Consider the following 19,181-nt stretch of genomic DNA (forward strand, 5'->3'; position numbering starts at 1 on the left):
CTGGCAGCTGCTTCCGGGGCCCAGACCTGTGCCAGGTCAGGTCAGGAGTAGCCTGCCTTACATCCACAGCACTGCCGACCAGACTTTTAACAGCCCGGTCGGTGGTGCTGACCAGAGATACCAGGGTCCCTTTGCCACCAGGCGTTCCGGCCTAAAACCAGACACCTGGCAACCCTACCTGCCATTCAAGCAGGCAGCAAACCCCACTTTCCTGCAGCTCACAGATTCAGGGACAGAATGCTCCAGAGCTGGTTATTCCTGGAGCAGGAGAAGGCACAAGGCTCTTCCAAGAAATGCTCATCTCTAGGACAGGACACCTGCACTGGTGACTCACGGGAGTGCCCCAGTCTCCTTCAGCAGCCTCCCACTCACTGTCCTGGGCACAAGCAGTTGGCAACAGAATATTTATAGAGCAGCTCAATAGGCTCTCACTATCAGAACACATCATGAAACACAAGTCTTTCTGTGATGTTAAGTTACAACCTTTTTTCCATTCAATTTAAAACAGGAATGTCCTGCTAAGTATCTGTCCCAGACCCTGCCAGGTCTCACTTTGTCTAGTGTTTACATGACTAACCTGACACTCCAGTCAGAACTTTGTTTAGCCAACAGATTACATTTTTCACCCTTTCTATAAGCACTGTGATTTACAAGAAATCAGGGGAAGTTACTGGCAAGCTACCAAAACTGTAACGGAAACTTTGCTGTATAAATAGCCTTGCAGTTTGTCAATGAGGAAAGCGCAGAGCAAGCACAGAGCAGCGCAGAGAGCTGGAAAACGTTGGCGATCTAAGGTACAATGTTGGCTTTTAGGAACATAGGAATTCTCACATATTGTGGGCACCCTGCAAGATGTGGATCCCCAGGCAGGATTTAGATGAGACCAGTGATCCACCCCATTCAGTCTCCTGTCTCTGATAGTGGCCAGTAGATGCTTCAGAGAAAGATGCAAGAAGTGAGCAATTAATTATGGGATAATCTCTAGTGTAAATTTCTTCCTAATCCCCAGCCAGGCAGGTAGAGGTTGGCTCCTGCCTTGATATAGGAGATTCTTGTCCCTTCCAAACGTTTGTTTCTAAAATCCCTGCTATTGTAATGCTGGCAGTTCTCATCATCCAGGGAAATGTCCAGATCTTCTCTGAGTGCTGCTAAGCTCCTGGGGACAGATTTTCAAAGCTATTGAGATGCTTAAAGATGCAGATAGAGGCCTAGCGGGATTTTCAAGAGTGCTGAGGGTTCTGATTGATCTGTCTGTGTTTTGTGATCTGTTTTCTACCCATCCTTGTTTTTCCCTACTGCACTAGTGGTTCTGGGGCTTTCCCAACATCAGGCAACATTTACCACAGAGTCATGGGAGGCAAGTTTGTAGAAATTTTGGTGGTGCCCAGAACCCGCCCCCCCAACTCTGCCCCCTCAAACTCCGCCTCCACCTGCCTAAGGCTCTGGGCGGGGTTTCAGGGGGGAGGTCTGGGGTGCAGGTCCTGGGCTGGGGATTAGGGTGCAGGAGGGGTGCAGGCTTTGGGAAGGAGTTTGGGTGCTGGGTGCAGGCTCCGGGCTGGGGCAGGGGATGGGATTGCAGGAGGGCGTGAGGGCTGCAGGCTTTGCGATGGAGTTTGGGTGCAGGCTCGGCTGGGGTGGGGGTGTAGGAAGGGGGAGGTGGTGCACGCTGGGGCAGAGGATCAGGCTGCAGGGGAATGAGGGTTGGGGCTGAGGATGAGGGGTTCATGATGTGGGGGGGGCTCAGAGCTGGGGCAGAGGCTCAGGGTGCAGGGGAATGAGGGTTGGGGCTGAGGATGAGGGGTTTGTGCTGCGGGGGGGGCTCAGGGCTGGGGCAGAGGATCAGGGTGCAGGGGGATGAGGGCTCTGGCTGGGGCAGAGGATCAGGGTGCAGGGGGATGACGGTTGGGGCTGAGGATGAGGGTTTGGGGCGTTGGAGAGGCTCAGGGCTAGGGCAGAAGGGCAGGGTAAGGGCAGCCTGCCTTGCCATTAGCGGATGGCAGGCGCTAGGACCCTGGGGCAGCAGACAGCAGTTCTGCAGGGAGCCCTTCTCTGGCAGCAAGAGCAGGCAGGGATGCAGGGGAGGGGAGATGCAGGGGGAGCGGTGGAAGGCGGAGGCTGGGACCCGCTCCAGGCAGGGACGTGGCGGGGCGGCGCGGTGGGGGGAGACCCGCGGGGGCCGGGGCCAGGACCCGCTCCAGGCGGGGCCGAGGCAGAGACCCATCTCCAAATATTGCTGGAGCAGGGCACCCGGCCCTGAATATTCTTGGAGCCTGGGCACCGCAAACCTATATAGCCTGCCGCCTATGCACAGAGTTATCCACTTTCCTGTTGGTTTGCTGCTGATGGGTGACCTGAGGGAAACTGGAGAAGAAAACTATTAAAATCACCAAAGTGTGCTGTGTAATAGAGAACAGTGACCTGGGTTCAACAGCTGACCAGGGGGGTCAATGGGAAGATCTGAGTTCAGAGATTATCTGGTAGGGCAAAGGGGGACACCTGGGTTCAGAAGCAGGCTGTGGGTCAGGGATGCTAACAGTGGGGGGGGCCCTGATATCAGAACTAGCTGGCACAGTGGTGGGCAAACTACAGCCCGGGGGCCACATCCGGCCCTCCAGATGTTTTATTCCAGCCCTTGAGCTCTCGCCAGGGAGCGGGGTCTGGGGCTTGCCCCACTCCACACGGCTCACAGAAGCAGAGGCACGTCCCCCCTCCAGCTCCTACGTGTAGGGACAGCCAGGGTGCTCCGCACACTGACCCTGCCCCAAGCGCTGCCAATGGGAGCTGTGGGGCAGCACCTGTAGACAGGACAGAGGGCAGAGTCTCCTGGCCGGCTGCGTCTCTGCGTAAGAGCTGGAGAGAGGACATGCCGCTGCTTCTGGGAGCTGCTTGAGGTAAGCGCTGCCCAGAGCTTGCACCCGATTCCCCCACACCATGCCCCATTCCTGATCCCTCTCCCGCTCTTCAAACCCCTCAGTCCCAGCCCGGAGCACCCTCCTGCAGTACCGCTCATCCCCAACCCCAGACCAGAGCCCGTAGCCAGAGCCCTCACCCCCCCCAGCACTCCAACCCCCTGCCCCAGTCCAGAGTCTCCTCGCACCCTCAACTCCTCATTACTGGCCCCATCCCAGAGCCCACATCCCCAGCCTCACCCCCTCTGTAACGATGCTGGTTCTTGTGAGATACAACTGAGTGTGCCAATTCAGGACAAATTGCTTAAAACAGGGCAGTTACAGCCCAAGGCTGGGGATTTTCCACCTCTAAGGCAAACCAAACCAACCAGACAAAGAGGACTTTGGTTCCACCCCACTGGTTAACCACAAGTCACACAAGGAATTCCCTTACACACTCCAGTTTCCCAGTAGCACCACCAGTGCCACTCATCCTGGGGATGAATGGTTATGAAAACCAACACCCCAGTAAAAGAAAAATGGTTCTCCCGATCCCAAAGGACCAAGCCCCAGACCCAGGTCAATATACACATCAGATCTTACCCACAAATCACGCTGTTGCCAATCCTTTAGAATCTAAAATCTAAAGGTTTATTCATGAAAGGAAAAAATACAGATGAAAGCAAGAATTGGTTAAATGGAATCAATTCCATACAGTAATGGCAAAGTTCTTGGTTTAGGCTTGTAGCAGTGATGGAATAAACTGCAGGTTCAAATCAAGTTTCTGGAACATCCCCCGCTGGGATGGGTCATTCAGTCCTTTGTTCAGAGCTTCAGTTTGTAGCAAAGTCCCTCCAGAGGTAAGAAGCAGGATTGAAGACCAGATGGAGGAGCTGCAGAAGCTGTTTATAGTCTCTTGCCATGTGGTCTCTGCTGTCTTCGTCCCAAAGACAAGCCGCCCAGCACATGGCATGGAAAAACCTCAGAGTTCTGTCCATAGGCATGTCCCTGCATACCTTGCTGAGTCACAAAGTGTGTCTACCTTCACTCAATAGGTCAGTTGTAGCTGATGGTCCTTAACGGGCCATCAAACAGGCTAGGCAGAGCTGACACCAACTTGTCTGGGGTGGCACCCAGAAGCACAGCATAAGTTTGAAATACAGACAGTGTAGAGCCAATACTTACAACTTTAAATTCAAAGATAATACATGCATACATCAGAAGGGTAGCCGTGTTAGTCTGGCATAATCATAACCAGCAACCCATAACCTTGTCTTAGACACCCTATTTGACCCCTTTTATACAATATTTGGTGCCACTACAGGACCTTGGTTGCACCAATGATTCATTTGGCCCTAGTTCATGTCAATAACGTCACAGCCTCCTGCATCCTAACCCCCAAATCTCACCTGGGCCACAACCACCACAAGAGGCTACTCTGGGCTGGGCTGAGGGGCACTTAGGGATAGTTGATAGCCACCAAAAACACAGTATCTGTTTTCTGGCTATGAGCTCTTTGGGGCAGTGTATGTGTGCATGTGAGGCGAGCACTTGGCACATTGTGGGCACCACTGGCAGAGCCGCTAGTGCCCAGAATAACTGGTGGGGCTGCAGGCTGCCATCTCCTCCCTCCCTGCAGCCTGGCCCTATTTTCAAAGTGACGAACTGGGACAATGTGGCTGGGGTGTTGCAGGGAGCTGTTCTGATGGCGATTCAGGGAAGTTGGTGGGAAGTGGCAGTGGAGAGGGGGCTGTTGCCCCTGCTCATCCGCCCAGAGAATTCAGGGGGCCTGGGGCAAAGCAATTTTGGGGGCCCCTTCCATAAAAAAAATTGCAATACTATACAATACTATATTCTCGTGTGGGCCCCTGTGGGGCCTGGTGCAAATTGCCCCACTTGCTTCCCCACCATGGGCAGCCCTGGGAAAAATAAACCTTCTGCATCTTGGCACAAACACAGGTTTGAGAAAACTTCTTTACAAGGTATCACTGGTTCTCAGCATCAGCTAAAAGGCACTAAAGCTCATTAAAAGGATTGGACAAATATTTTCCATCAAAACTTTTTCTGGATCGAAAACTAGGGGGTTTTAAAAAGCAGAAAAAAAATCATGGACAATGTCTGCTTTCCTTCAAAATTTGTTGTGGGTTTTTAATTGAAAAGCTGAAATTAGTCTGCCAAAATCTGAATATGGTTTTGGGTTTCAGAAGTGTGTGGCCAAATATTTGCTGCTTGCTGTGTTTGATTGTTTAAAGAAACAATAAAAAAATTCTGCTTAAAAAAAATCCAAAACTTTTGAACCTCCTCAGCTTGTGACCAAAGGCCTGAGCCCATCTAGTCAGAGATTTTTCCAGATTTCTGGTACTCTGCTGGCTTCCTTGGCTGATACCTGTCTCCATAACTTTGGGTTCATTTAGGTTAGAACATAAGAACAGCCATACTGGGTCAGACCAAAGGTCCATCCAGCCCAGTATCCTGTCTGCCAACAGTGGCCAATGCCAAGTGCCCCAGAGGGAGTGAACCTAACAGGCAATGATCAAGTGATCTCTCTCCTGCCATCCATATCCACCCTCTGACAAACAGAGGCTAGGGACACCATTCCTTACCCATCCTGGCTAACAGCCATTAATGGACTTAACCTCCATGCATTTATCTGTTTCCTAGAGACTGGCTCCATGGGGTCCCTCACAAACTGGAGACGGTTACTGTGCATTTGTCTTTAGTATAGACTATGTACATACTCCACGAACTGAGCATTTGAGCTTGTTCCAGAATCTGGGATGAGCCTATGTTGTGAAAACTGACATGCTCAAAATAGCACATGCATGTGAATGGACACAGGGTGCTAAAATTAAATTAACCCAGGGGGTCTCAAACTGGGGGTCAGGACCCCTCGGGGGTCATGAGGTTATTACTGGGGGTCGCGAACTGTCAGCCTCCACCTCAAACCCTGCTTTGCCTCCAGCATTTATAATAGTGTTAAATATATAAAAAAGTGTTTTTAATTTATAAGAGGGGGTTCGCACTCAAAGGTTTGCTATGTGAAAGGGGTCACCAGGATGAACATTTGAGAACCACTGAATTAACCCCTCTGGAGCCTCAGGGAATGCAGAGGAGGGGGGTCTCCCTTGTAGGGTTGGGAAGGATATTGCTCTTCTCATGTGATCCCTCCCCCAGTGGCTAATTTTAAATGAAGCTACCGTCCCCTGACATGAATCTCCCTGTGGCACTGAAATTAAATAGATTCATAGATTCTAGGGTCAGAAGGGACCAATGTGATCATCTAGTCTGACCCCCTGCACAAAGCAGGCCACAGAACCCTACCCATCCACTTCTACAACAAACCCATAACCTATGCCTGAGTTATTGAAGTCTTCAAATTGTGGTTTGAAGACCTCAAGCTGCAGAGAATCCACCAGCAAGTGACCCATGCCCCACGCTGCAGGGGAAGGCGAAAAACCTCCAGGGCCTCTGCCAATCTGCCCTGGAGGAAAATTCCCTCCCTACCCCAAATATGGCGATCAGCTAAACCCTGAGCATGTGGGCAAGACTCACCAGCCAGCACTCAGAAAAGAATTCTTTGCAGTAACTCAGATCCCATCCCATCCAACATCCCGTCACCAACCACTGGGCATACTGATCTGTCGATAATCAAAGATTAATTGCCAAAATTTGGCTCTCCCATCATACCATCCCTTCCATAAACTTATCAAGCTTAATCTTAAAGCCAGATATGTCTTTTGCCCCCACTACTCCCTTTGGAAGACTGTTCCAGAACTTCACTCCTCTAATGGTTAGAAACCTTCGTCTAATGTCAAGTCTAAACTTCCTAGTGTCCAGTTTATACCCATTCGTTCTTGTTTCTACATTGGTACTAAGCTTAAATAATTCCTCTCCCTCCCTAATATTAATCCCTCTGATATATTTATAAAGAGCAAGCATATCCCCCCTCAGCCTTCTTTTGGCTAGACTAAACAAGCCAAGCTCTTTGAGTCTCCTTTCATATGACAGGTTTTCTATTCCTCGGATCATCCTAGTAGCCTATCTCTGAACCTGTTCCAGTTTGAATTCATCCTTCTTAAACATGGGAGACCAGAACTGCACACAGTATTCCAGGTGAGGTCTCACTAGCGCCTTATATAATGGTACTAACACCTCCTTATCTTTGCTGGAAATACCTCGCCTGATGCATCCTAAAACAGCATTAGCTTTTTTCACGGCCATATCACATTGGTGGCTCATAATCATCCTGTGATCTACCAATACCCCAAGGTCCTTCTCCTCCTCTGTTGCTTCCAACTGATGCGTCCCCTATCTATATCTAAAGTTCTTATTATTAGTCCCTAAGTGCATGACCTTGCACTTTTCACTATTAAATTTCATCCTATTACTATTACTCCAGTTTACAAGGTTGTCCAGATCTTCCTGTATGATATTCCGGTCCTTCTCCGTGTTAGCAATACCCCCCAGCTTTGTGCTAATAAAGTTCGCGGATGACACATTTCCGCCTTTTGTGCCAAGGTCAGTAATAAAAAGGTTAAATAAGATTGGTCCCAGAACTGATCCTTGAGGAACTCCACTAGTAACCTCCTTCCAGCCTGACAGTTCACCCTTCAGTATGACCTGTTGTAGTCTCCCCTTTAACCAGTTCCTTATCCACCTTTCAATTCTCATTATTGATCCCCATCTTTTCCAATTTGTCTAATAATTCCGCATGTGGAACCGTGTCAAATGCCTTATTGAAATCGAGGTAAATTAGGTCTACCGCATTTCCTTTGTCTAAATAGTCTGTCACCTTCTCAAAGAAGGAGATCAGGTTGGTTTGGCATGATCTACCTTTAGTAAAACCATGTTGTACTTTGTCCCAATTACCATTGACCTCAATGTCCTTAACTACTTTCTCCTTCAAAAATTTTTCTAAGACCTTACATACTAGAGATGTCAAACTAACAGGCCTATAGTTACTCGGATCACTCTTTCTCCCTTTCTTAAAGATAGGAACTACGTTAGCAATTCTCCAGTCGTACAGTACAACCTCTGAGTTTACTGTTTCATTAAAAATTCTCGCTAACGGGCTTGCAAGTTCATGCGCCAGTTCCTTTAATATTCTCGGATGAAGATTGTCCGGGCCCTCCGATTTTGTCCCATTAAGCTGTTCAAGTATGGCTTCTATCTCAGATGTGGTAATATCCACCTCCATATCCTCATTCCCGTTTGTCATCCTTCCATTACCCCTAAGCTCCCCATTAGCCTTATTAAAAACTGAGGCAAAGTACTTATTTAGATATTGGGCCATGCCTAGATTATCCTTAACCTCCTTTCCATCCTCAGTGTGTAGCGGTCCCACTTCTTCTTTCTTTGTTTTCTTCTTATTTATATGGCTATAGAACCTTTTACTATTGGTTTTAATTCCCTTTGCAAGGTTCAACTCTACTTGGCTTTTAGTTTTTCTCACTTTATCCCTACATGTTCTGACCTCACTAAGATAGCTTTTCTTGCTAATCCCACCCTTTTTCCACTCCTTGTAGGCTTTCTGCTTTTTCTTAATCACCTCTCTGAGATGCTTGCTCATCCAGCTTGGTCTACAACTCCTGCCTATGGTTTTTTCCCCTTTCTTGGGATGCAGGCTTCCGATAGTTTCTGCAGCTGCGACTTAAAGTAATTCCAGGCCTCTTCCACATTTAGATCCACAAGTTCTTCAGTCCAATCCACTTCCCTAACTAATTTCCTTAATTCTTTAAAGTTAGCCCTTTTGAAATCAAAAACCCTAGTCCCAGATCTATTTTTGTTTATCCTTCTATCTAGTTTGAACTGAATTAGCTCATGATCACTCGAACCAAGGTTGTCCCCTACAACCATTTCTTCTATGAGGTCCTCACTGCTCACCAAAACCAAATCTAAAATGGCATCCCCTCTTGTTGGTTTGTCAACTACTTGGTGAAGGAATCCATCAGCTATCACATCCAGAAAAGTCTGAGCCCTACTATTCTTGCTAGCACTTGTCCTCCAGTCTATATCTGGGAAGTTAAAGTCTCCCATGATCACACAATTCCCATTAGTGTTTACTTCATTAAAAACATTAAAGAGGTCTCTATCCATATCCAAATCAGATCCCGGCGGTCTGTAGCACACCCCAAGCACTATCTCAGGGGATGCTCTAGTAGCTTTCTTTCCCAGTGTGATTTTTGCCCAGACAGACTCTGTCTTGTCCATTCCATCACTTCTTATTTCTTTACAGTTAACCTCCTCATTGATGTACAATGCTACTCCACCACCTTTGCCTTTATTTCTATCTTTCCTAAACAGCACATAGCCTACAATACCTGTACTCCAGTCATGACTACTATTCCACCACGTTTCTGTTATCCCTATAATATCCGGTTTCACTTCCTGCACCAGTAGCTCTAGTTCCTCCATTTTGTTCCCTAGGCTCCTCGCAGTAGTGTACAGACATCTTAATTTTTGCCGTTTGGCTTCACTCACATTCTGTACCCTGTTAGGCATGGACATTCTACCACCAACATCACCTGTTAGTCTGTTATCTACACTACCCTTCCTCCTTATGCCAATTCTTCTGTCCACGGCTGTATCCCCTCTGATTTTGTTTACTTCCCTCTCAAGGTTAAATTCCGGCGTGGAGATCTCCCGAACATCTCCCAACCATCTCCCCCAAATTTCTAGTTTAAAGCTCTCTTAATCAGGTCAGCGAGCCTCCATCCTAGAAGTCTATTTCCCTCCTTGCTCAGGTGAAGTCCATCCCGAGAGAACAGTCTTCTGTCCGTAAATGCTTCCCAATGGCCGTACATCCCAAAGCCCTTCTCATAGCACCACTGCCTGAGCCATCTGTTGATCGCCATAATCTTGTCACACCTTTGTCGCCCTTCTCTAGGAACCGGCAGAATCCCACTGAAGGTCACCTGAGCCTCGATTTCCTTAAGCGTCTTCCCCAGTCTGGCATACTCTCTGGAATGTATCAAGGGAGACTATCTGGCTGTATCATTCGTTCTCACATGAAGGACAATCAACGGATTCTTCCCCGCTCCCGCTGGTATCCTTTTCAGCCTCAGGTCCACATCCTGTATCTTAGCACCCGGCATACAGCACACCCTTCTGTTCTCCCGATCAGCTCTAGTCACAGGCTTGTCTATATAGACTATAATTTAGCATTTGAGAAGTGAAAGGGATGGTAGCCCTAATGGAAAAGCTAACAGCTTGGCTCTTCTGCAAGCCTCAAACTGCTGAATGAGCTTTAGGGTATGGAAGGCTGTGCCTCCCAAACAGCCTGGCCCTGCCCTCTATCCGACCCCCACCCACTTCCTGCCCCCCGACCTCCCGACCCCCCTCAGAATCCCCGACCCATCCTGCTCCTTGTCCCCTCACCGTCCCCCCGAGACTCCCCAGGACCACCACCCCGGGACTCCACCCCTGCTCCCTGTCTCCTGATTGCCCCGATCCCATCCACTCCCCCCCCCCACTAAGTCCTGACAGACCCTTGGAACACCCATGATCCAACCCCCCCATTTTCTGTCCCCTGATTACCACCCCCAGCCTCTGCCCCCTGACTGTCCCTGGGACTTCCTGCCCCTTAGCCAACCCCCACTGCCCCAGCCCCTTACCTCCGGCTCCCCCCTCACCCAGAGCTGCAGCGCATCCAGGAGCGTCCCTGGACAGCCGCAGCGTGGCTCCGGCAGGGCCCCTGAGCTCCGACCCGCTCAGAGCCGCGTGGTCAGGGTATGAGGCTGCGAGCTCCATGCTGAGTGGAGGGAGCTGATCTCAGTCTGGAGCTCGCAGCCCCACTCCCTTACCACGCGGGTCTGAGCAGGGAGGGGCTCAGGCCCCACCGGAGCCATGGTGCAGCTGTCCAGGGAAGCTCCTGGATGCGCTGAGGCTCTGGGAAAGGGGCGAAGACGAGATCGGGTCAGGCTGGGGCTGGGAAGGGAGCCAGTGCAGACGCATTTGGACTAGCCAGTGGCTAGTCCTACTGTGTCAATGTCAGGAGAGAGATGCAATACAGACATGCCGTGGCAGGTATAGTACAGCTGTGTCTGAGCATTTTCTTGATATCACACTGAAGGGGGTCATGTGTGCTCTCTGCTGAAAGCTAAGAATGAGCTGATTATCATGATTATTCAGAGATGATTTTACAGGAAACAATTTTAGAGTTATGTAATGTGGGATATTGTGTTCCAAACCTGTTGGTACTGAACACCTAGCACCTGGGGTAGGGGTGGGAAGAGGCCTGAGAGCTGCCTCAATTAACATAAAACAATTGACATCCGTCAACTGAGGTAGTTGGTGTTTACTCTTTGGAGAAGATGCAGCCCTGAGCATACTGAAAGACAAAAACTCCAAGGAGAATTTTTGAAAGAGAGGGTCCTCTGGGCTAAGAGACATAAGAACGGCCCTACTGGGCCAGACCAAAGGTCCATCTAGCCCAGTATCCTGTTTTCTGACAGTGGCCAATGCCAGGTGCCCCAGAGGGAATGAATAGAACAGGGAATCATCAAGTGATCCATCCCCTGTCGCCCATTCCCAGCTTCTGGGTTTCAGAGGCCCAGGGACACCTGAGAGCCTTGGATTGCATCCCTGATCATCTTGACTAACAGCCATTGATGGACCTGTCCTCACTGAATTTATCTAGCTCCTTTCTGAACCCTGTTATAGTCTTGGCCTTTACAACATCCTTCGGCTATGAGTTCCACAGGTTGACTGTGCGTTGTGTGAAGAACTACTGCCTTTATGTTTTAAACTTGCCACCTATTAATTTCATTGGGTGACTCCTCATTCTTGTGCAATGTGAAGGGGTAAATAACATTTCTCTATTCATTTTCACCACACCATTCACAATTTTATAGACCTCTATCATATCCTCCCTTAGTCATCTCTTTTCCAAGCTGAACTGTCCCAGTCTTTTAAATCTCTACTCATATGGAAACTGTTCCATATTCTTAATCATTTTGGTTGCCGTTCTCTGTACCTTTTCCAATTCTAATATATCTTTTCTGAGATGGGGTGACCAGATCATAATATTCAAGGTGTCGGCATCCTATGGATTTATATAGAGGCAATATGATATTTTCTGTCTCATTATCTATCTCTTTCCTCATGATTCCCAACATTATTTGCTTTTGTGACTGCTGATGCACATTGAGCAGATATTTTCAGAGAACTATTCACAAAACCCCGAGATCTTCTTATTGAGTGGTACTTCCAATTTAGATTCCATCATTTTGTATGTATAGTTGGGATTCTGTTTTACAATATGTATTACCTTGCATTTATCAACATTGAATTTCATCCACCATTTTGTTGCAGGTCACCCAGTTTTGTGAGATCTCTTCGTAGCTCTTTGCAGTCTGCTATAGACTTAGCTATCTTGAGTAATTTTGTATCATCTGTAAATTTTGCCACCTCACTGTTTACGCCTTTTTTCCAGATCATTTATGAATATGGTGGACAGCACTGGTTCCACACAGGTCATTGGGGGACCCTGCTATTTACCTCTCTTCATTCTGAAAACTGACCATTTATCCCTACCCTTTGTTTCACATTTTTTAACCAATTACTGACCCAAGAGAGAACCTTCCCCCTTATCCCATGACAGCTTACTTTGATTAAGAACTTTTGGTGAAGAATTTTGTCACAGGCTTTCTGAAAATATAAGTACACTATAGCCACTGGATCACCCTTGTCCACATGCCTGCCCTCCTCAAAGAATTCTAGTAGATTGGTGAGGCATGATCCCCCTTTACAAAAGCTGTGTTGACTCTTTCCCAATAAGTCATGGTCATCTGTGTGTCTGATAATTCTATTCTTTAGATTTACCAGCCTGTAATTGCCAGGCTTGCCTCTGGAGTTTTCTTGAAAAATCAATGTCACATTAGCTATCCTCCTGGCATCTGGTACAGAGGCTGATTTAAGCGATAGGTTATGTAGCACCGTTAGTAGTTTTGCAAATTCATATTTGAGTTCCTTCAGAATTCTTGAGTGAATACCATCTGGTCCTGGTGATTTATTACTATTTAATGTATTGATTTGTTCCAATCCTCTCTTGGCACTCCAATCTGAGACAATTCTTCAGATTTGTCACTCAAATGGCTCAGGTGTGGGAATCTCCCTCTCATGCAGTAAAGACCGATGCAAAGAATTCATTTAACTTCTTCGCAATGGCCTTGTCTTCCTTGAGTGCTCCTTTAGCACTTTGATCGTCCACTGGCCCCCTGATTGTTTGGCAGGCTTCTGATCCTTATGTATGTTTAAAAAAATTGCTGTTAGTTTGTGTGTCTTTTGTTAGTTGCTCTTCAAATTCTTTTCTGGCCTGCCTAATTCATCAGAGTTTATGCTTCTTTGTATTTTCCTCAGTAGGATCTAAGTTCCAATTTTTAAAGGATGCCTTTTTGCCTCTAATTGCCTCTTTTTCCTCTGTTGTTTAGCCAGGGTGGCATTCTCTTGTCCTTTTTTCATTTTTTTTAATTTAGGGTATACATTTAATTTGAGCCTCTATTATGGTATTTTTAAAAAGTTAAGAACATAAGAGTGGCCATACTGAGTCAGACCAAAGGTCCATCTAGCCCAGTATCCTGTCTTTAGACAGTGGCCAATGCTAGGTGCCCCAGAGGGAATGAACAGAACAGAAGAATTATCAAGTGATCCATCCCCTGTTGTCCATTCCCAGCTTCTGGGTTTCAGAGGCTATTGACACTATCACTACCCATCCTGGCTAATAGCCACTGATGGACCTATCCTCCATGAATTTATCTAGTTCTTTTTTGAACCCTGTTATAGTCAAATTGAAAAATATGCATTGAATAGGATGTGGGACTATATCCCAGGGAGCAGTGACTGTGAAAAGGATTTCAGGGTTACAGTGGACAATCACAGAACCATAGAATCTCAGGGTTGGAAGGGACCTCAGGAGGTATCTAGTTCAACCCCCTGCTCAAAGCAGGGCCAATCCCAACTAAATCATCCCAGCCAGGGCTTTGTCAAGGCTGACCTTAAAAACCTCTAAGGAAGGAGATTCCACCACCTCCCTAGGGAACCCATTCCAGTGCTTCACCACCCTCCTAGTGAAATAGTGTTTCCTAATATCCAACCTAGACCTCCCCCACTGCAACTTGAGACCTTTGCTCCTTGTTTTGTCATCTGCCACCACTGAGAACAGTCTAGATCCATCCTCTTTGGAACCCCCTTTCAGGTTGAAAGCAGCTATCAAATTCCCCCTCATTCTTCTCTTCTGCAGACTAAACAATCCCAGTTCCCTCAGCCTCTCCTCACAAGTCATGTGCTCCAGCCGCCTAATCATTTTTAAAAGCAGCAAAGAGTCCTGTGGCACCTTATAGACTAACAGACGTTTTGGAGCATGAGCTTTCGTGGGTGAATATCCACTTCGTCAGATGCATGTAGTGGAAATTTCCAGGAGCAGGTATATATATGCAGGCAAGCTAGAGATAATGAGGTAGGTTCAATCAGGGAGGATGAGGCCCTGTTCTAGCAGCTGAGGTGTGAAAACCAAGGGAGGAGAAACTGGTTTTGTAATTGGCAAGCCATTCACAGTCTTTGTTTAATCCAGACTAACACGGCTACCCCTCTGATACTAATCATTTTTGTTGCCCTCCGCTGGACTCTTTCCAATTTTTCCATATCCTTCTTGTAGTGGGGGGCCCAAAACTGGACACAGTGCTCCAGATGAAGCCTCACCAATATCAAATAGAGGGGAATGATCACGTCCCTCAATCTGCTGGCAATGTCCCTACTTATACAGCTCAAAATGCCATTAGCCTTCTTGGCAACAAGGGCACACTGTTGACTCATATCCAGCTTCTCGTCCACTGTAACCCCTAGGTCCTTTTCTGCAGAACTGCTGCCTAGTCACTCGGTCCCCAGCCTGTAGCAGTGAATGGGATTCTTCCATCCTAAGTGCAGGACTCTGCACTTGTCCTTGTTGAACCTCATCAGATTTCTTTTGGCCCAGTCAGCTGCATGAGCTCTTAGTGCAACACTGACTCAGGCATCTCACTCTTTTGACTGTTCCTTTCAGTTTCCATTTAACTAACCCTCTCATTTTTGTATAATTCCTTTTTAAAAAAACAAAAAACAAAATGCCTCTTCCCTCTTCCACCTCTCCCCCAGGATTTTAAATTTAATTACATTATTGTCGCTATTATCTAGTGCAGGGTTGGCAACCTTTGGCACGCGGCCCATCAGGGTGATCTGCTGACAGGCCGTGAGACATTTGTTTACATTGACCATCCTCAGGCATGGCCCCCCGCAGCTCCCAGTGCCTGCAATTTGCCATTCCCAGCCAATGGGAGCTGCGGGAAGCGATGACCAGCACATCCCTGCCCATCCTGGCTAACAGGTGCAAGTGCCAACACCTAGACTTCAACCAATAGGCACTACTGTCAGGATGAGGCTGAATTTCTAGGAATCAGTGTGGTTGGAATGAGTGTGGTAAAGTTTGGTGAGCTTGAATTTGCTGGAGGATTCTGCAAGAAGGGTTCTTTCCACATCAGACAAGCCATATGGAACATTACTGCATTTGGATGTTGCCTATGTACTTTGAGCTCTATGTGTACTTGTGCTGATGTGGAAGGACTATGGTCATGGTCAGTGATGTTCATCAAACAAACTCCGCAAAATGACATATAGATGGTAAACTGAGGATTGACCTGGGTCAACTGGTCCTGTAAGACCGCACAACCACAAGAGTGAATGATTGATGAGAGGGTAAATTGTCAGTCGCCTTACAACAAATGGGGGGAGGGGAAGGACGCAGACTGACTGACTGAACACACATGATCCTCAAGGGAAGGGTGAGAGAGTGAGGGGGATCGTGTCTAGGATGTGTGGCGAAGTTCCTGCTTCTCCTCAGCTGGCTCAGTCCCTTTTTGCCTTGGAGACACAGGCTTCGGCAAAGCAAAGTCTTTCCCGGTCACGCAGGGTCTAGCTGATCCTTTTCTCAGTCAATCCCTTGCTTTGTTTTTCTCCCCTTCTGGGGACAGAGTGCAGTCTTCCTTGCTGGAAGAGTTCAGAATCTTGCTGCACCTACTCGCTGGCAGCTTCTCTCACTCCCCCCTCCCCCAGCTTCCCTCCCAGGGAAGGTTTAAAAAGGTCTCCAGCAATTGGGGCCAGCTGAACCTAATTAGTTTCCTGGTTAAACCCTGTTCCAGCTGAACCTTATTTCTCCATGGCTATCTCCCTTCAATGGATAGGGAGAGGCCTTTTAACCCCTCTGGGACCAATTACTATCCCTCCCTTGGTAGCAATTTGTCCTGGGTTTGCCACAGATGTTTTATCTTCTCCGTATGAGTTGTTATTTCTGAGCATCATGTGATTACGTAAAGAAGCATGAAGGTTTTAGAATCTGTGCAATTACCATGTGCCTCCTGGGACTGGGAGTTGGGGAGAAGGAGAGACTGGGACTGGCTAGCCAAGGAGAATGAAACTTGGGTTGTGTAGTCGCCTGGGACTGAATGGGCAGGGAGACTGGGACGGAGAGCTGGGGGAGCAGGAGGGCCTGGGAACAGCTGGGCAGGAGGAGGGGGATTGGGAACCAGAGGAGGAATAGAGATAGATCTGAAGAGGAGCCAGGATGTGGACAATGAACTAGTAATAGCTGGGCAATGAGATTGGGACGTGACCTGGGGAGGTAGGAGACTGGAACAAGGATCCATAGGAAAGGGGGCAGAATGAGATAGATGAGGACACTGGGACTGGAAGCCAGTGTCGGGGAGGGAATGATTGAAGGGACGAACAACTGAAGAAGGGGGGGTTTGAAGGGGAGACACCGATTGGCTGAGCAGGTAAGAATGAGGACACTGGGACTGGCTGGGCAAGGAGACTTGGATGACAATCGTGGGGCGTGGAGTCTGGGACTGGGTAGATGAGGAGAACGGCACAAGGAGCCAGGGCTGGGGAAGAAACAGGACTGGGACCCGTACAGGCTGGAGGGGACAGGACAAAAGGGGTCAGGCTTGTGGGGAATGGAAGAAGAATCTGATTCTGTGCCCAGTAGAGCACACGTCACTCCAGAGCCTGGACTGGACCCCAAGATTTCTGAGACTCACCCTTCCTCTGCTGTCAGCAAATAATCTGAGGAACCCACTGGTGAAATGTGTGTTTTGTTCTCTTCTAGGCCTGGCCCACAGAGTGGGTGAGGACCTGCTGTTGCTCTCAGTTTTCAGTTAGCTCATGGGCAGGGGTCTGTTCGATGGATCTAAAGGTTCCAACCCTCCTAATGAACCATGTAGATGCCACTATGATTCCACATGATAGAATTGCTGTTTTTCTATTTGCTAGGAGATTACACACAGAAAGCCTCTGCTAAAAGAACAGTGTTAAGGTTGCAGAGTCAACCACTGAAAAGTTAGGAAATACCAGAATTAAGTTTGCAGCCTAAATTCAGCCCCTTTTGCTTTATGACACTGTCTGTCTTTATGAATGGTTTTCCAGCAGGACTCCTGCCTCATTCAGTGCTCAGGACGGACCTGCTGCTCTCAGGATAATTCAGGGTTGTGCACTGAAGGGGGGTATTGTCCGTAGGACCCTGCCCCAGAGTGACTGGTCCCTTTAAAAGGGAATGGGTCTAGGTCACCTGACTAGTTAGTTGCTTCCTGATGGGACATGGCAGAAGACACCTAGCAGCAGCTGAGGGCAGATCAGGAAGCCACAGCAGGGAGCTGGTGGGAGCTCCCTGCGGAGAGCTGCCTGAGCCCCACATGAGCAGTAGTTGGGAGCTGCTGGGTGGAAGAGCTGGCACAGAGCAGATGAAGGGAACTGGCCAGAGCTGGAACCCTGCTGAGTAGAAGGTTCCTGCTGGGATCCCTAGATGAAGGGGAAGACCCAGACAGCCAGGGGCAGGCTGAAGCCCAGAACAAGAATGTGATTTGGGGGAGCTAAGGATGGATATGACTCTCAAACAAAATCAGAACAGTGTTCCACTTCTTTTCAATCTTGACAGAGGCCATGTTCTGGTTCCATACATCGCAGTACTGAGCATAGAAGTGTTATATATCCTCAGCTTCGTCTCCTTATCCAGGTAAGCTTTATATTCCTTCCAAAACTGGTTATGAATTATGACAACTCTGGATATTCTGCCCTATAAAACTGTCCCATCGATTTTTGAAGCTGGTTAAATTCTTGGCCTCAATGATTTCCCATGGTAGCGAGTTCCACATTTGAATTAACATTGTGTGAAAAAATATTCCCTTTTCAGCTGTAAATTTCTCCATCTTTTAAATTCATTGATTGTCCCCTTGTTTCTGTGTTATAAGGCAGGGAGAACAGACATTCCTGATTTCCTGATTCTCTCAAAAGGAGAATCTCAGCTGTAATTCTTAAAAAGTAAGTTTCTAGAGCTTTACTCTGAAAACAGCCTTGAAAATCCAGAGCTTCATAAACCAATGAACTGCCTGACTCTTTGCTAACACAGAGCTCAGGTTGTCTAGTACTGCCTTGTGCTCATCCAGCATGTGGAAAGTGGCTAATATTGAACCTCTGAGCCCCAGGAAATACAAAATGATAAGTGAGTTCTTGCCAGACAGGATGCTATCAAACTAAGTTTCCTTTTACATCTTCTAGGCTCTTCCCTTTCTCTGGAGGTGATAGAAATATCAGGACAGGATTGTATTCCTAACAGCCCAATAGCACCTTATTTCAATGTGACTAGTTTGGAATGCGAGGATGTGACCATACACTTCCCAGCTTATGGCTGCCTCTGTTGCTTAGCCGAAGAACCAAGCATCAGACCGTCACAGTAAGAGAAGGCCATTACACAGACAGACAGTGATTTTTGATTCTTTCTTTTATAGCTCTATAACTAGCTAAGTGATAAGAATATAGCTAAATTAAGGACATAAGAACGGCCGTACCGAGTCAGACCAAAGGTCCATCTAGCCCAGTATCTGTCTACCGACAGTGGCCAATGCCAGGTGCCCCAAAGGGAGTGAACCCAACAGGCAATGATCAAGTGATCTCTCTCCTGCCATCCATCTTCATCCTCTGATGAACAGAGGCCAGGGACACCATTCCTCACCCATCCTGGCTAATAGCTATTTATGGACTTAACCACCATGAATTTATCCAGTTCTCTTTTAAAAACTGTTATAGTCCCAGCCTTCACAACCTCCTCAGGTAAGGAGTTCCACAAGTTGACTGTGCACTGTGTGAAGAAGAACTTCCTTTTATTTGTTTTAAACCTGCTGCCTATTAATTTCATTTGGTGACCCCTAGTTCTTGTATTATGGGACTAAGTAAATAACTTTTCCTTATCCACTTTCTCAACATCACTCATGA

At 47.7% G+C, this 19,181-nt stretch overlaps 1 protein-coding gene across 1 annotated transcript in view; it reads left to right on the forward strand.

Moving 5' to 3' along the window:
• Window positions 1–764: 764 nt before the first annotated feature.
• The window catches only part of LOC127048784 (interferon-induced very large GTPase 1-like), a 150,965-nt gene continuing 132,548 nt past the window's right edge, over window positions 765–19,181 (forward strand). Inside the window, 2 exon segments of the mRNA XM_050948689.1 lie at window positions 765–794; window positions 17,848–17,925. The gene's annotated coding sequence lies outside the window, so the exon portion shown is untranslated.

The sequence above is a fragment of the Gopherus flavomarginatus genome, chromosome 4, assembly GCF_025201925.1.
Source record: "Gopherus flavomarginatus isolate rGopFla2 chromosome 4, rGopFla2.mat.asm, whole genome shotgun sequence".
NCBI classification, from domain to species: Eukaryota; Metazoa; Chordata; order Testudines; family Testudinidae; genus Gopherus; species Gopherus flavomarginatus.